Source organism: Mustela erminea, chromosome 18 (genome assembly GCF_009829155.1).
Source record: "Mustela erminea isolate mMusErm1 chromosome 18, mMusErm1.Pri, whole genome shotgun sequence".
NCBI lineage: Eukaryota > Metazoa > Chordata > Mammalia > Carnivora > Mustelidae > Mustela > Mustela erminea.
The window spans coordinates 26,223,648-26,245,192 of record NC_045631.1 but is presented as its reverse complement, the minus strand read 5'-3'; the positions used below and the strand labels follow the sequence as shown (position 1 = coordinate 26,245,192).

General features: G+C 39.0%; 1 protein-coding gene across 3 annotated transcripts in view; it reads left to right on the top strand.

Annotated features, from left to right (window-relative positions):
- Positions 1-21,545, top strand: part of USP32 (ubiquitin specific peptidase 32) — a 240,214-nt gene that overhangs the window by 66,957 nt on the left and 151,712 nt on the right. The gene's annotated exons all lie outside the window — the stretch shown is intronic.

The window sequence follows — 21,545 nt, the reverse complement described above, 5'->3', positions numbered from 1 at the left end:
AGAGAGGGGGAAGCAGACTCCCTGCTGGGCAGAGAGCCCAGTGGGGGCTCGATCGCAGGACCCTGAGATTGTAACCTGAGCGGAAGGCAGAGGCTTTAACCCACTGAGCCACCCAGGCACCCCCATATTTTCTTTTCTTTTCAAGAACAGCAAGTTTTAATTCTCTTCGAAGATATGACCCTGCAAAAGCCATTTAAATAGCATCTCTAAATCAGAACGGTGGAATTGACCTATTTATTACTGGTACTATACAGATTGTATTAGTGCGCTTGGTGTGCCATAATATACCATATAGACTGGGTAGCTTAAAAAACAAAAGTCCAAGATCAAGGTTCTGGCAGGGTTTGGTTTCTAGTGAAGGCTTTCTTCTTGGCTTACAGATAGCTGCCTTAATCTTGGAGCCTCCAGGCCTTTCCTCTCTGTGCCTGAACTCTCAAACTCCCTGAAGTCTATTCTTACAAGGATGCTAGTCTTATCTGATCAGGACCCCACCTTTATTTATTTAAAAATTAAAAAAAAATTATTTTGGTAATTTCTACACCCCTCAAGTGGCTTGAAATTATGACTCTGAGATCAAGAATCACACACTCTTCTGACTGAGCTAGCCAGGTGTCCCTTTAGAAAAGTTAAAAAAACTTTTTTTTATTTAAGGACCTCAGCATTAAGACCTCACTAAACTTTAATTTCTTCCCAGATCCAGATGCTTCCTCACTAGGGGTTTAGGGTTTCAACATGAGTTTGGTGCTGGGGGTGGCGTGGGGTGAGGGACACACACATATAAATTAAGTCAATTAAGATTCTACCCCTGGTCCTCCAGATTAAAATTCTTGCATCTAAAATGTATTCATTCCATTCCAGCAGTCTTAACTCCTTCCAGCATCAACTGTAAGGTCTGAAGCCCATAGTCTCATCTAAATATCCTCTGAATCCAGTCATAGGTGAGCCTGGAGATAGGATTATTCTGAAGAAAAATTTCTCTCCAGCTATGAACCTGTGAATCTAGACAAAGTTATGTGCTTCTAAAAATTCAATAGTGTGCCAGAAAAGGGTAGATATTCTCATTCCAAAAGGGAGAACTTGGAAAGAGGTGAAGGTTCCAAGCAAGTCCAATACTTAGCAAGGCAAATTCCATTAGTTGTTAGGTTTTGAGAACAATCCTCTTTGGTTCAGTGTGCTGCCTGCCAGGCCCACTGGGGAGTTAGTGCCACTTTCATGGTTCTGTGGAGCAACCCGGTTCCCAGGTACTGGGCCATTACCTTGCTTTTAAGGTACTGGTGGCATCTTGGTTCCCTACTCCCAAACCAAAGAGACTTCGCCTTTTGAAACTGAGGAAGAGCCAGACTTGTCCTCTGGACCTGTGGTGGGAGTGGCAGCCTTCCCATCTCTGAATCCTCTTTGGGGTCAGTCTCCCCTTTTCTGAAGGATAAGTCATGTTTGAAGCTGGGTACCTCTATGGTCTCATTCTGTAGAATCCTGGAAGTCTTACAGCTGTCTCATTCCATACCTTTTTTTTTTTTTTCCTGTTCCCTTTAGTGTCTCAGCTGGCTGGATTTCTGCTGCTATTATCCAGTCTTTATGCCTGGCTTCTGCTGAGATGGTTGATTTATTTGTGGCTCACACCCATACTAATCTCCTTATCACATAGTTCAGCCACACCCTTAGTGTTCTTCCAGAATAAGCTTTATCATTTTGACAGTATGGATAGGCTGAAAATTTTCCTAATCTTCAAGTTCTAGGTCTTTTCTGCTTAACATTTCCTTCATTTTCTTTCTTTCCTCTCACATTTTACTAACAGCTGTAAGGACAAAACAGGTCTTCAACACTTTGCTTAGAAATCTTTTTAGTTAAGTGTCCAATTTTGTCACTCAAAGCTTTATCTTCTGCAAAACATTAGAATCTGAACACAGTTTAGCCAAGTTCTTTGCCTTTTTAAAAAATTTTTATTTATTTTGAGAGAGAGGGGGAGAGAGTGAGTGGGCATAAGTGGGGGGAGGGGCAGAGAGAGAGAGAGAATGAATTTCAAGCTGACTCCCTGCTGAGTGTGGAGCCTGACGTGGAGTTTGATTTCATGACCTGGAAATCATGACCTGAGCAGAAATCAAGAATCCGATGCTTAACCAACTGAGCCACCCAGGTGCCCCTCTTTGCTGCTTTTTGTTGTTGCTGCTTAAAACAAGGAAACAAGGATCACCTCTCCTTCAATTTCCAATAACATGTTCCTCATTTCTGTCTAATACCTTACCAGAATGGTCTTTTAATGTTCATATTCCTAACCAACATTCTGTTCATGATTTAAATATTCTTTAGGATTATAGGGACCTTCTCTGTGGCTTTCTTCTCTTGGGTTTCTTTCTCACCTTTGAGAGCCTCTCACCTTCTTTCTCACCTTTGAGGGCCATATTTCTATCAATAGTCCTTTCACAGCAATCTAGGCCTTTTATGTATAAAGCTTGTTTACTTATTTTTTTTTAGTAATCTCTGCACCCAGTGAGGGGGTCCAGCTCACAGTCCCAAGTTCATGAGTTGCATGTTCTTCCTACTGAGCCAGCCAGGCACCTCTGTGCCTTTTTTAGCATGCAACTCAAAACCCCTCCAGCCTCTACCCATTACCCAGTTCCAAAGCCACTTGATATTCTTAGGTGTTTCTTATAGCAGTACCCAATTTCTCAATACCAAATTCTGTATTACCTTAGGCGGCCATAACAAAATATCATAGACTGGATGGCTTAAACAACAGAAATCTATTTTCTCACAGTTCTGGAAGCTGGAAAGCCCAAAATTGAGTTTCTGGCAGGGTTTGGTTTCTGGTGAAGACTCTCTTCCTGGTTTACAGATGGCTTCCTTGTCTGAGTCTTCACAAGGCCTTTATCCTGTCTGCAAGCAGGGGGTGGGGGTGGGGGAGGGAAACACCAGCTTTCTGGTGTTACTTCTTGTATGGATACTAATCCTATCAGCCTCACACTTGTAACCTCAATTAACAGTAATTCTTAACTCCAAATGCTGCCACACTGAAGGTTAGGGCTTCAACAGTATGAATTTTGGGAGTGACACATACACTTAGTCCCTAAGGGAAATGTAAATACCATGTAAAATATTCAAATTCTTGTAGACTTTATCTTTAGCAGTGACACTGAATACACTTTAGGACCAAGCAGATATTTAGATCCTTTTCCTTTCTTGTCCTTTTATAGCTAATTAATTATCCTTTAAACCCATTGAACCCTGTTACAGTCAATTTTAATGTCTCTTGAATCTGCCTTTAACTCTCATCTCTTGTCTGAATGAGTGCAGTAGCTTCTCAGCTGGTCTTCCCGTCTTTGTGCTGCCAGTGTGGCCTTTTTCTAATCTTTTTACCATCTTAACATGAGTGTGAACATAAATCTGTTACTTATTTGTTTAAAACTGAGAAATAGCTTAAGAGTGTCTTTCCATATGCTTGGACCTGATACCTTTATCAGTTAGGATTAAGTTTGGTTGAATATTAAACAGAAATTTTCTTTCTTTTTTTTTTTAAGGTTTGTTGTTGTTGTTGTTTTAAATTTCAGAGAGAGATCATGAGCAGGTGGGGGAGGTGGATGATGTGGGGCTCCATCCCAGGACCCCAAGACCATGACCTAAGCTGAAGGCAGATGCTTAACTGACTGAGCCCCTCAGGCGCCCTTAAACAGAAAATTTTTCTTTTCTTTCTTTCTTTCTTTTTTTTTTTTTTTTTTTTAGGTTTATTTACTTATTTGTCAGAGAGAGAGTACATGAGCCCATGCACGGGTAGGGAAGCCAGGCAGAGGGAGAAGTTGAGTCCCAGGGCCCTGGGATCATGACCTGAGCCCAAGGCAGACGCTTAACAGGCTGAGCCACCTGTTACCTACCTTAACGGGTAACAGCCACCTGTTACTTAGGTGGCTAACAGGTAAGCCACCTTACCACCTAAGTTCACCTTACCCTGAACAGGAAATTTCTTAAATAAGATCTAGGAGTTACATACAGTTCTGGAGATAGAATATCCAAGGTTGTATGGTAATTTTATGGTCTTCTGAGCTTTTTCTTACTTCTTGATTTTACTGTCTGTTGTGTATGGTTTATAACTTCAGGTTCATTTGTTATGTAAAAGAGCTGCTGCAGAGGCAGGCATTGCTTTCTGAGTTCCAGGTGGGAGGAAGAAACTAAAGCAAAGGACATTCATTACTAACTATCTGAAGTTTTTTAAAGGAGTCTTACGCTTTAGCAAATTTTGTTATATTTCATTGACCATTTTTAGTTGCAAGGGAAGCTGGAAAGTATAGTTTGTTTGTTTGTTTGTTTGTTTTTAGCTGGGAACATTATCACCTTGAATAAAGTAGGGTTCTATGCATTCTAGTTTCATTTCCTGCACCTCTGCTTCTTGCACCCTGTACTCCATTTGTATCAAACTACTTGCAGTTCCCCAATTATCTGTGCTTCTTTTTTCTTTTATATGTGTTTTCCTTGCCTGGAATACCCTTTGGCCTTTTTTTTTTTTTTTTGCTAGGTGAACCCCTTCATTTCAAGAATCAATACCTATTGGAATCCTTTCTTAGTCACCATCTCAGAATTAATCACTCCCTACTTTGGGACTCCATTTTACTACTTCCACCATAAAATTTCCTATCTGGTATAATGGTTATTTGGTTGTGTGCCGGTCTTACCTTCTGAAATTTGAAGTATTGGAATGTGTGAACTATGTCTTACTCATCTTTACAGTGACTGACACATAGTAGCATTTAATAAATGACTACTGAAAAAAATTAGTTAAAAACACAATTTAAAAAAAAAGAAAGAATGTTATGCTTATGAGCCATGTGTAGTTAAAAACTGCCTGTAGGAACTGCAGATAATGAATATTTAGGATATACAAACTACAACATAATTAGGGAAATTTCTGAATTCCCTAGTTGAATGATCTGAAGATATTTATTGCTTAAGACAAAGTTAGAATTAGTCTTGGTAGCTCTGCTTTGTAAATGAATTTTCATAAATGGATTTTTTTTTTCAGATTATGCTTCACCCTACCCTTTAAAAAAAAAAATCAATGACAAAATAGTTATAACTTTAACTAAAAGCTCTGTTTCATCTTTGATTTTCACTTCCAGGGACAGTATATCCATTGCCTGGCTAAGTCATACTTCATTATAGAAGTCATGTTGAGTAGGGGAAAAGAGAAAATTTTCCTTTAAACTGAGGAAGAAATGCTCTAGATAGTCAGACCCTAGAGCCTCAGATCAGGAAGTCACTGGAAGGTAGCCTACTTTTTCTTACCCTTTTGCCATGGACTGCTTTTCCTTCCGTTTCCTCTTTCCCTTCCTTCCTTCCTTCTCTTTTGTAGATCTTAGATGCTGAAGTTCTTACTGGAGAGAGAATTCTTAGTCTCCTTTCCCTCCCTTTTTTTCCCTCTAAGACTAAGTTGCTTCCAGTTTCTGAAATAGTGCCCTTAGATGTAGTGCAGATAGGCTTCTGATCTCTCCCAGTTGGGTAGCAGATCACATACTGTTCCTCTGTCGTCTTCCTTTCAATTTTGTATCTTTTCTAAGATGTTAGTTTGGAAGTTTAAATCTTCCATTTAGCTCTATTTTTGGTTAGAGGTAATATACTATAATAGTTGAGTATTCCTGAAGGAGAGTGGTATGCTTGACTTCTTTTTTGCTAAGTACTATTTTCTTTAGTACCTATGTATATAACTTGTCTTGCAAAGATCTGTAAATATTTAAAAGGGGGAATATATGATGTATTCTTCAAGTGGCTGTGGAAAGAAGAAAACCTGGTACAAATATTTATTGTTCATTATATGGCAGATTATAATTTTGAAAGATGGCTGTGAACAAATATCCTATCCCATTTGCTGTTACAATATGACTTTGACACTTCTCCTATGAAAAGTGGGGTCTGTGGTTGCTCCCCTTGAATCTGGGCAGGGTTGTGATATCAGCAGAAGCACAAATGGGGGGAACTGTATGTTTCCCGTGGGGCTGAGCAGGGAGCCCTATGTGGGGCTCAGTCCCAGGACCCTGGGTTCATAACCTGAGCCAAAGACAGAGGCTTAACTGACTGAGCCACTCAGGTGCCCCTTGAATTCCTATTTTTTAGAAAAGTTATACCTTCTTTTTCTTTCACTGACCAGAATAGGACTTAAGTATTTATTGACAGATTTTAAGCTTTTAAAACCAAGGAAATAAACAAAACGAAAAAACCCTACCAAGGACAATACCTTATCTTTGTATCATCCCCCCCATAGAACCTGACACACTGTTGTCAGTATGTTAGGTGAAGTACACACCTGTTTAGTTTTTATGTTGTTTCATATAGGCTACTCAGAATATGCTTGAATTACTGTGTAACCAGAAACTGCTAGATAAAACTGAAAATTTTTTCTGCTCTTGTTTATATTTTATAAACAAATTAAAAAATTCCCTCTAGAGAATTCTTGGATTTAGTGAAAACTCAACTAGTCTTGTGTTGTATGTATGATTTATATCAGAGAAGCCCCATTCTTCAGTCTGTTAATAAGTAGTCTTATTTTTAAAAGGAGTACATGTTGAATTCTTCATGACTTTAGTTCAAGGAGCTTTTGTGATTAGGAGCTTTTGTAGATAAAGTATAGCAAGTGACCGTACCCATGCTTTAAGTAAATATTACGTTTAGCACAGCCTGTAGCCATGAATACAGCCAGATTTACCTGATTGAACCTTTGATCTATTAATGCCAAGTGACTCCTGATTTCTTTTATGTAAGGTTGATAGCAGAATTTATTATACAAAGGATGACTTTGTTTATAATTTTATAGAATGAATAGGGTACACCCTCTTTACTGCTAGAAATCCTGTCCTCCCAGACTGTCATTTATTGAGCATCCATTATTGTCCTGTCTTTGTCAAGTCCACATACATACCCCGTTTTACAGAAGAGTAAGTGCAATGATACTAAGTAACTTGCCCATGTTCTCACCCCTAGTAAGTGACTTTGTTCAGTTTAAACACATGTATATTTTGTTAACCATTTGGCCAGAGTTTGTTAAAACTGGCAGCTGGCTGGACAGACATACTGAAACAGCATGCTGTTTAAATTTTTTAAAAAATTAGTTGTCAGTGCTTTTAAAGTAGAGAGCTCTCTCTCTCCTTCTCTCTCTGTCTCTCGGTCTTTCACTCACTCAACCCCCCCCCCCCCCATATTCTTGGTTTCCTCATTGCTACATTGTAGCAAATGCCTGGAACTTAGTAGCATCTACCCCCTGTAGGAGGATGTGTGGTCTCTAGGGTTCCATATACCCCACCTGGCCCACTTCCTTACTTAGATTACCCTCCTCCTCCCTGTAGGTATTTCAGTTTTTGAGCTTTGCTCTGTCACTCTTTCTTTCTCCAGTAATTCCCATTATGCTTGAACTTTAATTCCTTAGCAAAGGAGCCACAGAATACTTTTATTCATACAACTTTTCTTTCTGGTGTCAAATCTAGAATAGTCAGATGCGGGGGTGATGTCTAATGTTTCTGGCCTTTTCAGTTGCAATTATGCATGTATTTTCATTTATTTTGATAATTTGTATTGATAATGTTGGTAAAGGATCAGATGAAATGTGATTCAGAAATAGTGGAGGGGGGCACCTGGGTGGCTCAGTGGGTTAAAGCCTCTGCCTTCGGCTCAGATCATGATCCCAGGATCCTGGGAAAGAGCCCCGCATGGGGCTCTCTGCTCGGCGGGGAGCCTGCTTCCTCCTCTCTCTCTGCCTGCCTCTCTGCCTACTTGTGATCTCTGTCAAATAAATAAATAAAATCTTAAAAAAAGAAAAAGAAAAAGAAAAAGTGGAGGTATTGAAGAAGCATAGGTTTCTTGTTAGCACCCCCTGCCCTGATTATGTGATCTTTTAGCAGGACATGGACTGCTGCCTGGACTGAATTCAGCATCCTCCCCTTAGCTCACCAAAGTACACTGTTGCTTTTGCCCTGCTCAGGAAACCAAGTGATGAGAAAGGATGGGAAAATCTGGGATGGTGGGGTATCCAGGAAGCACAGATTTGTGGCTAGCCCTGTTGTCTATGCCTGAGAGCTTTTCATTTTCTCATCCAAATGAGGAGGTTGATGGCCTGCCTGAAAGCACGTGGAGAATTCTTGAAGTTAGTTATCTGTTCTCCTTCTCATCACAACTAACTCAAGTCAGTCAACTTAGTCCCAGTCACTTGGTATAATCTGTAAATCTTATCATAGAATACTACAGTTTTCTCTTAAAAACATGATTATAACTGTTGATTAGGTTGTTTTTGTTGGTTATGTTGCTATATTAAGTTTATTATAGGTCAGATAGGTTTTTAGAATGTCATGCTGTACATGATCAAATGTAAGAGGAATTCACAACAAGAAGACCTTTATAGAAGGTATAGAGAAGTAGGGGTGCCTGAGTGGCTCAATCGGTTAAGCATTTGCCTTTGGCTCAGGTTGTGATCATAGGGTCCTGGGATCAAGTCCCACATCAGGTTGTCTGCTTGGAGGGGAGCCTGCTTCTCCCACTCTCTCAGTGTGCAGATCCCGCTGCTTGCTCATGTGCTTGCTTGCTCTCTCTGTCAAATAAATAAAATATTTTTTTAAAAAGATTTAAAAAAGTATATAGACGTAATCACTAGATGTAGCTAGTTGTCTGTTTTGCTGTAAGTTGTGTTTAGAGCACAACTTAGTAGTGTAGTTTTAGAGCAAGCACTCTTCTTCTCTTTTTAGGTGTTCTTCTTGGTGCCCAGCTGTGTCTTTTATATTTATTATATTGTCATTATTTATTCATGAATTTGTCTCTTAGCCATGAATTCCTTGAAGGTAGAGTTGATTATTTTTAGGTTTATATTCCCCATTGCATAGCACAGTGTTTGAGCATATGATAAGTAAGGGCTCAGTAGCTTGTAATATTTTAATTTTTATGTTTTGCATTTTAAGATGGTCTTTCTGGAAGGATTCTGTTTCACTAGTGAATACCATAGTCTTTGTTTTATCTCTGGTCCAGTATTGGTCCTTTCTGTGTAATTGCTTTTGCTGCTTCAGTGCTACAATCAGAAAGTGATTATCAAGTACTTCTTTTTCTTACCAGATCTTGTTATTTGTGAATTGCTAATTCTCAGCAACTAAATTTTTTTTTTTTTTTTTTTAAAGATTTTATTTATTTATTTGACAGAGAGAAATCACAAGTAGATGGAGAGGCAGGCAGAGAGAGAGAGAGAGGGAAGCAGGCTACTAAATATTTTAAAAACTGAGATGTCTTTTTTTTTTTAAAGATTTTATTTATTTATTTGACAGAGAGAGATCACAAGTAGGCAGAGAGAGAGAGAAGAGGAAGCAGGCTCCCTGCTGAGCAGAGAGCCCTATGTGGGGCTCGATCCCAGGACCCTAGGAGCCTGAGCCGAAGGCAGCGGCTTAACCCACTGAGCCACCCAGGCGCCCAAAAACTGAGATGTCTTGAAGTCACCAGAGCTTTTTTGTGATGATATTTGTGTTAAATTTCCCTGAAAATCATTTTTTTAAAAGATTTATTTATTTATTTGACAGATAGAAATCACAAGTAGGCAGAGAGGCAGGCAGAGAGAGAGGAGGAAGCAGGCTTTCCGCTGAGCAGAGAGCCCGATGCGGGGCTTGATCCCAGGACCCTAGGATCATGACCTGAGCCGAAGGCAGAGCTTTAACCCACTGAGCCACCTAGGCACCCCTGAAAATCATTTTTGATACGAGAAAAAATATTTTGCCCTTCTGTCTTTACCTTTGGTGTTTCCTTGTTGTTGTCTTCTGTTCACACTTCCTGTTTGAGGAGGGATTATGGTTCTGTCCCTATAGCTTTCAATAAGATTCTGGATGGTTTCTTAACTCTCATGACAGAATGTTATAGGTGTATGGTTGACCTTTGACCCTTGGGGGCTATGGGCACTGACCCCCTGGGCAATCAGAAATTCACATAAAATTGTGATTACTGAAAAAATTTTTTAAAAGTAATCTCTGCCCAATGTGAGGCTTGAACTCATAACCCCGAGATCAAGAATCACATACTGTACCCACTGAGCCAGCCAGGTTCTCTTGATTCCACAAAATCTTAACAGTTAATAGCATGCTGTTGACTGGAAGCTTTACTGATTACATAAACAGTAAATTAACACATATGTTGCACCTTATATGTATTATATATTGTATTTTTTTTTAAAGATTTTATTTATTTATTTGACAGACAGAGATCACAAGTAGGCAGAGAGGCAGGCAAAGAGAGAGGGAGAAAGCAGGCTCCCTGCTGAGCAGAGAGCCCTATGTGGGGCTCGATCCCAGGACCCTGGGATCATGACCTGAGCCAAAGGCAGAGGCTTTAACCCACTGAGCCACCCAGGCACCCCTATATATTGTATTCTTAAGGTAAGCTAGAGAAAACATTATTAAGAATCACAAGGAAGAGGAAATAACATCTACAGCACTGTACTGTTTTTATTGATATTTTAAGTTTGTGTCATATGTTTACAAGATGAATCTTCTGTGAGTACCCACATTAATATTATTGTGTATAATACAAAACATTGTAGATGTTATATGTATTACTAACACTAGGCATCAAAAATGAAAAGATAATGTGAAAAAGAAATTCGTATTTACAGGCTTAACAATTCATACATTGATAATGAAGAAGCAATATGATTGCTTTATGGTAACCTGGTGTTTTTGATCCATTTGCTTCGTAGTAGCTTAGCCTAATGAAGTTATTCTAATGAATGAGTCATTAAACAGTTTTCATGGCATCCATTCTTATAGTCCTTTTCATAATTCATTGTCACATTAAAAAACATACCTGTGATCATAGTCTGATAATGCAGTGTTTCCAATTATGAGAGAGGCATACTGTATCAATAACATACTTCTTTCAAAGAAAAGTCATAAAAACAATAAAAACTAACACATTACTGATTATATATGAAATACCATTCACTATGGTGAGTGCTGTGAATTGTGTAAGCCTGACGATTCACAGACCTTTACCCCTGGGGCAAATAATACATTATATGTTAATAAAAAAATTAAAAGAAATATCGTCCACTTCATGCATACATAAAGATAGGCTATCCACTTCCATATGAGTTTTGTACACGGTGTTCTACATGATGAATAGTTAGATGATGATGACAAAAACACCTACAGTTCTTGCCATAACTGTATGTATCTAGTAACTGTACTAGATTTTCATACAAAGAAACACATATACACAAGATAAGCTTTTTAACTTTGACCGACAGTTACTTACTATTCATTAAGTAAAAGTAGATTATCATAAAGGTCTTCCTCATTGTCTTCATATTGAGTTGGCTGAGGAGGAGGAAGAGGAGGGGCTGTCTTGCTGTCTCAGGTGGTAGAGGCAGAGGATGTGGAGGACGTGGAAGAGGAAGCAGAAGAGGCAGGCACACTTGGTAGAACGTTATGGAAATGCATTGTAATTTCTGCCCGATTTTTTTGCTTTTTCGGTTTTTTAAAGCATCATGTAGAGATGTCAGCATGATAACGGTACCAGTCCTTCTTCCACTATTTGCTTTAGTTTTAGTGCCCGTATCATAGGAGGGTCCACGTCATAAAAGAATTCAAAATAGTCTTGACTAATTGAAATCCTTCTGCTAAATTGTCTAATGTCAATTTGTTTTCGGGCCCTGCTTCTTTTATATCTTGTTTCTCATCATCTGGCTCCAGTTTGGAAACCTGTATCTCCATTGTATTGTCTCCGTCAAGTTCTGCTTTCTGGTGGTGCTGGTGTGGTGTCTATTTGTTCTTGAATTTTTCCAAGATCCGTATCTTGAAACTCTTTATCCCCCACTTTTTTTTTTTTTTTTTTTAAATATCTACAATCTCTTTCATGGTTTCCTTGATTGGTTCTTTTGTAAATCTTGTGAAGGCACCTGTAACATTTGGACACAGTTTTCTCCAGCCAGATTTTATTGTTTCAGGCTCTGATGGCTTTTGCTGCTTTTTCTATAACAGTGGTGGCATCTTCAGTGGTGTAATCTTTCCAGGCCTCTCTAATATGTTCTCTTCCTAGCATTGACAATCCTTTCCAAAGAATACCATATGTAATGAGCTTTATGACTTCTTATGACCTGACCCCCTGATACAGAGGTTGAACTAGAGACATTGCATTTGGGGGCAGGTAGATCACTTTTACACCTTTGGTGTTGTACTCATAGGGTTCTGGGCACCCAGGGGCATTGTTCAATATCAAAAGTATTTTTTCATTTGAAAAATACGATTTGCTAGTCTCTCTTTTGTCTAAGCAAATCTGAGTGCCTACGATGTACCAGATAAAGTTCTAGTCTGAGATCACTGCTCCAAAAATTGAAATTTGTCACTGTTCTTCCATTCCTCAATCACAGAGTCCACCCCAAGAGTTTGTACCCCTCTTCCTGTGTAAAGGGATTTCACACTTAAAGACTTTTTTTTTTTTTTTTTTAAAGGGTCTTGATTGGGGTGGAGCCCACCTCCATCCGTTAGAGGGGAAGACCCAGTTTCCCTGATATTCTTGCAGGTGGACATGACTCCTTATGGCTTCACCACTCAGATGACCACATGCCAGACTCTGACTCAGGACCTGGTGATACAGAGGCTGGAACTTGTGCAGAAGCATTTGGCATAGGTGGTAGGAGTCGCAGTAGTGTTGTCAGGAGCAGCAACAATAGCAGTCCTGGCCACAGGGTCCAATGTTCAAAATTTAATAAGGATGAGAATAGGAAGAACTTTAAAAAGTAGACCCTTATTGGCAAGATACTTCTGACTATAGGGATAGAGCATTGATGGAACGGGTTCTCGTAGTGGAGAGACTTTGTTGTATAGCCCAATGACTGATGTTTATCTTTTCCCTTCAAGCATCAGGTGTTAGCAACTTTAGAGATAAGGGCAGTCCTGACCATGAACCCAAGTGCGTCATGAACCCAAGTGCATTGTACAAAACAGTAGAATTAGCTTGTCTCTTCCTATCTTAAATCCCGGTGCTTGCTTCTCTTCCTTACCAATAAATATTCTTTGCGGCATTCTACCCTCCCTGTGTGCCCCTGCATCCCCAGGATAGGACACTTATATCTGCATTAAAAACTTGCTTGGCAGATACCCTTCTCTTCAATGATGTTCTAAATGGCATCTGGGAATTCATCTGCTGCCTCTTGGTCAGCAGAAAATGCTTTTCTTGTTGACATTTTTTTAAAAAAAGATTTTATTTCCTTGATAGAAAGAGACCACGAGTAGGCAGAGAGGCAGGCAGAGAGAGAGAGAGAGAGAGAGAGAGAGAGAGAAAAGCAGACTCCCTGCCAAGCAGAGAGCCCGATGCAGGGTTCGATCCCAGGACCCTGAGATCATGACCTGAGCTCTAGGCAGAGGCTTAACCCACTGAGCCACCCAGGCGTCCCCTTGTTGACATGTTTTAAGGCAGACCTCTTTTTTCAAACCATCCTTTGCTGGGATTAAATTCGTCAGCTTGACTAGATCCTTCATCTTCCTTTTGCCATAAGTTGTCATCTGGTGACTTTGATTTTTCTTGACATGTTAGAGTCTACAGGTACGCCTTTCTTATTAACAACCTGCACCCACATAAAAGCTGCATTTTCAGTACGAGATAAAAAGGTATTTCACAAAAAGTATAAGGTTTTCACTCCTGCTGGCACAGATGTAGAGAGGGTTCATGAATCTACCCCCGACCCCAGCCTTTTTAAAATAATGATCCTTACAGTGGATTCATTTATCTTCAAATAGTGGGCAGCCGCAGCTGTAGACCACACTGTGTGGTACATATCAGGCAATTCAGCTTTTTCTTAAAATGGTATGACTTTTCTCTTTCTTGGGAGCACTTCCAGTCCACTAGCAGCACTTCGTATGGGCCCCCTGGTGATACTCAAGGCTTAGGGTTTTTGCACTAAATGTGATGAAAAATACATGAGAACCATGAGAGATCACTTTTTACTGTGATACACAATTTACTAGAGAGATTAACTATTCACGAAGAAATGATTAGCAGCACACGGTATTTTAAGCAGATGTTCTGACACTTGAGCTCACTATAATAGCAACAGGAGGTGGCTACAAAATTATTAACAGTTGTACAGTATGTACTACAGTTAATTTTATGCAGTTATGATTTAATACCGCATTTTTACACTTGTTTGCATTTCTCTCAGAATGGCACCAAGTACGGTCTGTAAGTGTGTGTAAGTTTTGATAAATTTTAACTTTTTCTAATTTTGTATATTTTATGATACTAAATGGTAAAGTAGACAAGTATCTACATATATTTAATGCATTCATGACATACCTTTCAGTTTTCTTTGATATTTCTAGGCTGTACAGTTCATCTGTTTTTCCAAATTGCAAATCTCTAAAAAAATTTTTCAATGTCTTTATTGAAAAAAAAAGTCCATGTATAAGTGGACCGATGCAGTTCAAGCCTGTATTGTTGTACTTTGAAAGGCTTCTCTTTTTTAGGTTGTTAAGAGAAACCTAAAGTAAAACTAATCCTTGAGATTTATTTTTTGAAGGTGAAATACCTCTTAAAGCTCTTCCCACTGTGGTCAGATGTATCACTTGTACCGTCCTGCTCTCTTTCTTTTTTTTCTGGAACCCTTCTTCATTTCTAATCTGGTCCTATCCTCTAGGGCTACTGTGTAGTTGTCATCCTGGGTGTCATATCATGATCAGCCATCCTTTACCTCTCTCATGCTGGAGTCAGTGTTTTCCAGGTCTCTTTTCTTTTGTTTATCCCCTTATTTTGATGAAGAACATTTTCTTACAGCTGCTGGGAAGGGGGTCCAAGAGATTATTGTTACTTTCTCATAACTATATTTTATAGTGCTTATTTGGATGTAATTTTCCTTTTATCCTTCTCTAAGAATATTTGGAGGTTTTAGTATTGTTTTTTTCTTCTTTCTTCATTATTTCTGTTATCCCCACTAACAATCCTTGTTTGTTCTGGTACCTTCCTTGTTGGTATCTTCCTCAATATAATTGAGGATATAATATAATCAGTTTAATTAGTTTTGACAAATGTATTTTCTTGTGTAATCAGCACACTAGGCAAATGTATAAAACATTTCCATCACCTTAGAAGAGTTCCTTCCTACCTCTTTGCAGTCTGTTCCTTATATTTCTACCCACACACCCTTTACTCCACCACTGGTCAGTCACCATCTTTGCCACCATAGTTAGTTTTGCCTCTTTAAGACTTTCATATAATGGGGCGCCTGGGTGGCTCAGTGGGTTAAAGGTTCTGCCTTCGGCTCAGATCATGATCCCAGGGTCCCGGGATTGGGCCCCGCATCGGGCCCTCTGCTCAGCCCTCTGCTCTGCCTCTCCGCCTACTTGTGATCTCTGTCAACTAAATAAAATCTTTAAGAAAAAAAAAAAAAGACTTTCATATAATGTGGTCATATAGTATGTTCTTTTGTGCCTAGTTTCTTTTGCTCAGTATCACTTTTGAGACTCATTTATGTTGCGTGATCAGTTTCTTAATTTTTATTGCAGAATACTACTCCATTGTATGGATATACTACATTTATTCACCTGTGTATGGACAAAGGAGTTGTTTCTAGTGTTTTGGCTATTATTAATACAACTCTTGTGTACATTTTTATACAGTATTTTCATTTCTCTTGGGTAAATAACAAGGAGTAGAATTGCTGGGTTATAGGATAAGTAAGTATATGCTTAAGTTTGTAAGAACTGCCAAACTGCCCATTTATTTTTAAAAGTGTACATTAAACAGATTGATTGGATGACTAATGTGTTTGAATTTGTCACTTGACTTATGGGATTTTCCTATTGGGTAATTAGTTGGGAACTCAGCCATTTCTAAGGAGGGAATAGAGTCTCCTCTCACTCCATGTCAGTAGCAGTCGGCATATGTTCTGCTATCATTTACTTTTCTTCGGGGAAGAATCCTATTTATTCTGCCTACGTGATACCTATGTCTCAGTAGGGCAAGGAATACAGATGCTCACTTAATCTTTACCTTTTTTCATTTCTTATTATTCTTACAGCTCTCAGGTAAACCTGCTGTTTCCATGTATGGAGCCTTTCTACCTCAGATGCTTTGGAGAATGTATCTCTGGCCTTTTTAAATACATATCTATATCTAAAAGGTTTGTGTGAAAGTTGTGGCTTGTGCCTGACTACGTCCTGCTTCAAGGTTAGACCTGAGGGTCTGGTCTAACCACTTTTCATACAGACTTTCAACCAGTCAGTCTCTCTTTATCCCCTCCTATTACCACCTACCCCTCCCACTCCCGCCTTTGGTGGTAATTGGTACCATCAGTTCCTGAGCCTTTTTTTGGGGGTGCTCTGAATAGGGTAAAATAGGTAAATTAGTTTGCTTCTTGTTCACATTTCTCAACTGCTAGTGCTTAGGTTTCAGGTCTTTGGTCTGCATAGATAGGTCACCGCTCCTCCAAACACTTGATGGTCACAGAAAAATTTGACTCATAGGTCCTCACTTTTCTCTTCCCTTTGTCCTTGTGAATTTATATCCTTTTATTCTTGCTGTAGTTTTAGTGAAGTCTAGAGAGACAAAAGATTTTTTTTTTAAGATTTTATTTATTTATTTGACAGAGAGAGATCACAGTAGACAGAAAAACAGGCAGAGAGAGAGAGAGAGGGAAGCAGGCTCCCTGCTGAGCAGGGAGCCCGATGTGGAACTCGATCCCAGGACCCTGATATCACGACCCGAGCCGAAGGCAGCGGCTTAACCCACTGAGCCACCCAGGTGCCGCAGGAGATTTTTTTTTAAAAAGATTTTATTTATTTGAGAGGAAGTGTGAGCAGGGGGAGGGACAGAGGGAGGGGGAGAGAATCCCAGTCGAACTCCTCACTGAGCATGGAGCCCCACATGGGCTCGCTCTCATGACCCTGAGATCACGACCTGAGCTGAAATCAAGAGTTAGACAGTAAATTGACTGAAGAGTTAGACAGTAAATTGACTGAACCACACAGCTGCACCTGAGAAGAGATTTTTTAAAAAATGTGTTCAGGGATGCATGGGTGCCTCAAGTTGGTTAAGCATCTCATCTGCCTTTGGCTCAGTTAAGCATTTGCCTTCGGCTCAGGTCATGATCCCAGGGTTCTGGGATCGAGCCATGTATCAGGCACCCTGCTCAGCGGGGAGCCTGTGGCTTCCTCTTCCTCCTGCTCCCCTTGTTTATACTCTCACTCTCTTGAATAAATAAATTTTTAAAAAATGTGTTTAGTTTTCCATTTTTTACCTGAAGTTGTTTTTTCTTTCTAAAACTAAAATGACTACATTAATGTTATGTTTTCCTGCTTTAAAATTTTACTAAGCTTGATCCAAGTCTATTTTCCATCTGCCTAAATTTTTATTTTTTTGTTATTTAATTTTTAAAATAGGTACCACTTATTGAATGTCTGGGTGTAGTAGACCTCACCTATTATATGCTTTATATTCATTAGGCACTTTAGTTTAAATAAAAGTATGTGAAGCTGTTAGAGTATTGGAATATGATATAATTTCATTTTATTTCATGTTATTCTCACAGCAGTTATAGGAGGCTGTTCTCATCACACATATATGATAATGACAGCCACAGTAAATAACATTTAGATGGCTTTCTAGAACTCAGGCACTGTTCTGAGCAGTTTGCATTAGTGAACAGAATTCTCCCAGCCACCCAGTAAGGTACATACTCTGCAAACTGCCATCTTACAGAAGGTTCCAGGAATAAGGAATGACCCAGCCGGGATTGCAGTCCTCCTAAATTTTCATTTTTAAGGTTTTCAAAATTTCAGTTGTACAGAAGCGAACACTTTTATGTATGTACTCCTTGTCTACATTTGAGCCAATTGTTAGTCTGTTTATTTTGAATAAGTAAAAATGCTGTTTATTTTCAGTAAGTACGGATCTGTGGCAGTATTTTACTGTTTAATATTCTATTTCTAGTATATACAGTAACTTAGACTCAGTCTGTCTTGTGTTGATAGACATCACTTGCTTTTTATAAGTGCTTTAAAAAGCTCATTACAGGGGCGCCTGGGTGGCTCAGTGGTTTAAGCCTCTGCCTTCAGCTCGGGTCATGATCTCAGGGTCCTGGGATCGAGACCCACATCGGGCTCTGTGCTCGGCGGGGAGCCTGCTTCCCTCTCTCTCTCTGCCTGCCTCTCTGCCTACTTGTGATCTCTCTCTGTCTATCAAATAAATAAATAAATAAATACATAAATAAATAAAAATCTTTAAAAAAAAGCTCATTACAGGGGCGCCTGGGTGGCTTAGTGGGTTAAAGCCTCTGCCTTCGGCTCAAGTCATGATTTCCAGAGTCCTGGGATTGAGTCCTGCTTCGGGCTCTCTGCTCTGCAGGGAGCCTGCTTTTCACTCTCTATCTGCCTGCCTCTCTGCCTACTTGTGATCTCTGTCTGTCAAATAAATAAATAAAATCTTAAAAAAAAAAGAAAAGCTTATTATATACATTTTCTCATGTAATAAATGAGTAAGTTCATTAGTCAATAGTCTGCTATTTTTTAAACATACTACTAAATAGTTCTTCAAATGATCTGAAACCAACAGTGTATGAGATTATCGTTTTATATCCCAATGATTGATTTTTCTTATCTCTTCCACTAGACTGTGAGCATTCTAATTTGTTAGTAAAGCTGTTAATGCAATCAGCCATCTTGAAGAAATATGTATTTCAATAACTGAAGTAATTTCTTTACCATTACCATAGTTCATGAGATTGAGCTTTGTTCTGTTCTTTACTTTTGCATTCACTTTTTTTTTTTTTTAAAGGGAGTGTGCACACATCATGGGCGGGGCAGAGGGGAAGGGAGAGAATCTCAAGCAGCCTCCACTTCACACGGGACCTGATCTCATGACCCCGAGATCATGACCCAAGCTGAAATCAAGAATCCAATGCCTAACTGACTGAGCCACCCAGGCCCCCCTCACTTTTGCATTCTTATGAGGAAAAAAATGACTATATTGAGGATGTTAATAGTATGACTCCAGTTTTTAATGAATTAAGCATGTAGTATTTACATTTTTCTCTAGTTACTTATTCAAGTATTAGTTCTTATTTTTATTTTTATTTTTTTGACAGACAGATCACAAGTAGGCAGAGAGACAGGCAGAGAGAGAGAGAGGAGGAGGAAGCAGGCTCCCCGTCGAGCAGAGAGCCTGATGCGGGGCTCGATCCCAGGACCCTGGCATCATGACCTGAGCTGAAGGCAGAGGCTTTAACCCACTGAGCCACCCAGGCGCCCCAGTTCATATTTTCTTATCATTGCCCTACAAATGGTCAGACCCATGTTTCTTTCCCTACTACAAACATTTATTGAATGGTAATAGATGTGCCAGAGACTCTTCGGTCCTTATTTTGTTGGTCCTTTCTGCCTTGTGTGAAACTGTAGACCAGTTCCTTTTTCTTGTCCTTTGGAGACTATACTTTCTTGTTTTTCCTGTTCTAACTGTTCCTTATCAATATTCTTAGAGTATTTTTCTTTTTCTGCAGATTCTGTAAGCATTGGTTTCTTACAGTTTTGTCTCTGACTTATTGTGCTTCTTATTTATGATTTTAATTGTCATCTGTGTGCTGATGACTCTCTTCAAATCTCTCAGCTAAGCTTTACACTCATAATTGTAAAAACCCACTGAATTTTCCCAGGTTTTTCATATACAGTATATTCTTACCAGAGTTTTATCATCTTTTCTTCCTCACTTATCTTTTCTTACATTCCCTTTCTACATGATAACACCATCCTTCAAGTTTCCCTGACTAGAACCATGAATAGTATCCTAGATTGCTTCTCAGTCAGCCTCCAGGTTCTACTGACTTTTCTTCATAGACATTTTCCCAGATGCAGCTTCTCCTTTTCTTCTTGTATTAGTCTACTTTTTGCTTCTCTATACTACTAGTAGAATGGACTGTCTGAATTGTATCTGACATGTCCTGTTTCCTGTCTGCGTGGAATTGTATCTGAATTGTGTCTGACTATATTCCTTCCTATATTATGACAGAGCAAAATTTCTATGACTTGGTCAAATGACTTTTACCCTAGGTTTATAGCTTACTACTTCCTGCCTTGTTTATCTTGTTCTAGTAACATACAATTCCATACACTCCATTCATCCTTGTACTTTGTAACAAACTGTCATCTCTGCCTGGTATACCCTTGTTTCTTTTGCTTTGGTTAGCCTTTACATTTTTATGTAATCATCCTCTCTGTCCAGAGTCTTCTCTTTCCTCCACATGGGCTAAAGGTACCTACCTTTTTTATGTACCTATCTGTGCCTCCATTATGATCCCTGAACTGACTGCATACTGTTAAAAAGTATTTTTCTTGTCCTTATAGACAGATACTGTTCTAATTGGTGAAAAAAAAAAGTCTTCAAAATGTCTAAAATAATGACTTGGTAATTTTTTTGATAGCGGATGTCTAAAAATAATTAGGTTGTTAGAATAATCAATTCATAGATTATTTTCTTTGTAAACAATGACAAAATCTAAGCTAAACTTGGAGAGTGTCCTCCATATGGATACATAAGTGCTTAAGGAGTATAAATAATACAATTTTTATCCCAAAGGAAGTTGAAGTATAGTTGGCATACAATATTTTATTAGTTTCAGGTATACAACATAGTGATTCAACATTTATATACATTATGAGTGCTTGTTATACAATGTTAATACAGTATTAACTATATTCCCAGTGCTGCTCTTTATATCCCTGTGACTTACTTATTTTATAGCTGGAAGTTTGTACCTCTTTATCCCCTTCACCTGTTTTATCCATCCCTTCATCTGTCTCTCTGGCAACCACCAGTTTGTTCTTTGATTTTATGAGTCTGTTTCTGTTTTGTTTGTTTTGTTTCTTGGATTCCACATATAAGTGCAGTCCTACAGTATTTGTCTTTCTCTGTCAGACTTATTTTGCTTAGAATAAATACCCTCGACATCCATCCAAATTGTTGCAAATGGCAAGATTTTGTTCTTTTTCATGGCTGAGTAATATTCTTTATTGCATATATATGTATGTGTGTATGTGTATATATATGTATATACACATACACACCCCCTCCACCTCTTATCTTTATTCATTCATCTGTTTTTAAAAGATTTTATTTCTTCATTTTGAGAGAGAGTGCAGGCATGTGCTTGTGAGTTGGGGGAGAGGCAGAGATAGAGGGAGAGAGAGAGAGACTCTCCAGCAGGTTCCATGCTGAGCACAGAGCCCAACACGAGGCTTGGTCTCAGGACCCCGAGATCAAGACATGAGCTGAAATCAAGAGTCAGCCACTTAACTGAGCCATCCAGGCACCCCATACCCATTTATTTTTATTAATTTAATAAATTTAGGTTGCTTCCAAAATTCGGCTCTTGTACATAAAGCTGCAATGAACATAGGGGTGCATCTGTCTTTTGAAATCAGTGTTTTTGTTTTCTTTGGCTACTGTGAAGTGTGTGTGTGAGGGGGAAATACTCAGAAGTAGACTGCTGAATCATACGGTATTTCTGTTTTTAATTTTTTGAGGAACTTCCGAAATGTTCCATTGTGGCTACACCAATTTACATT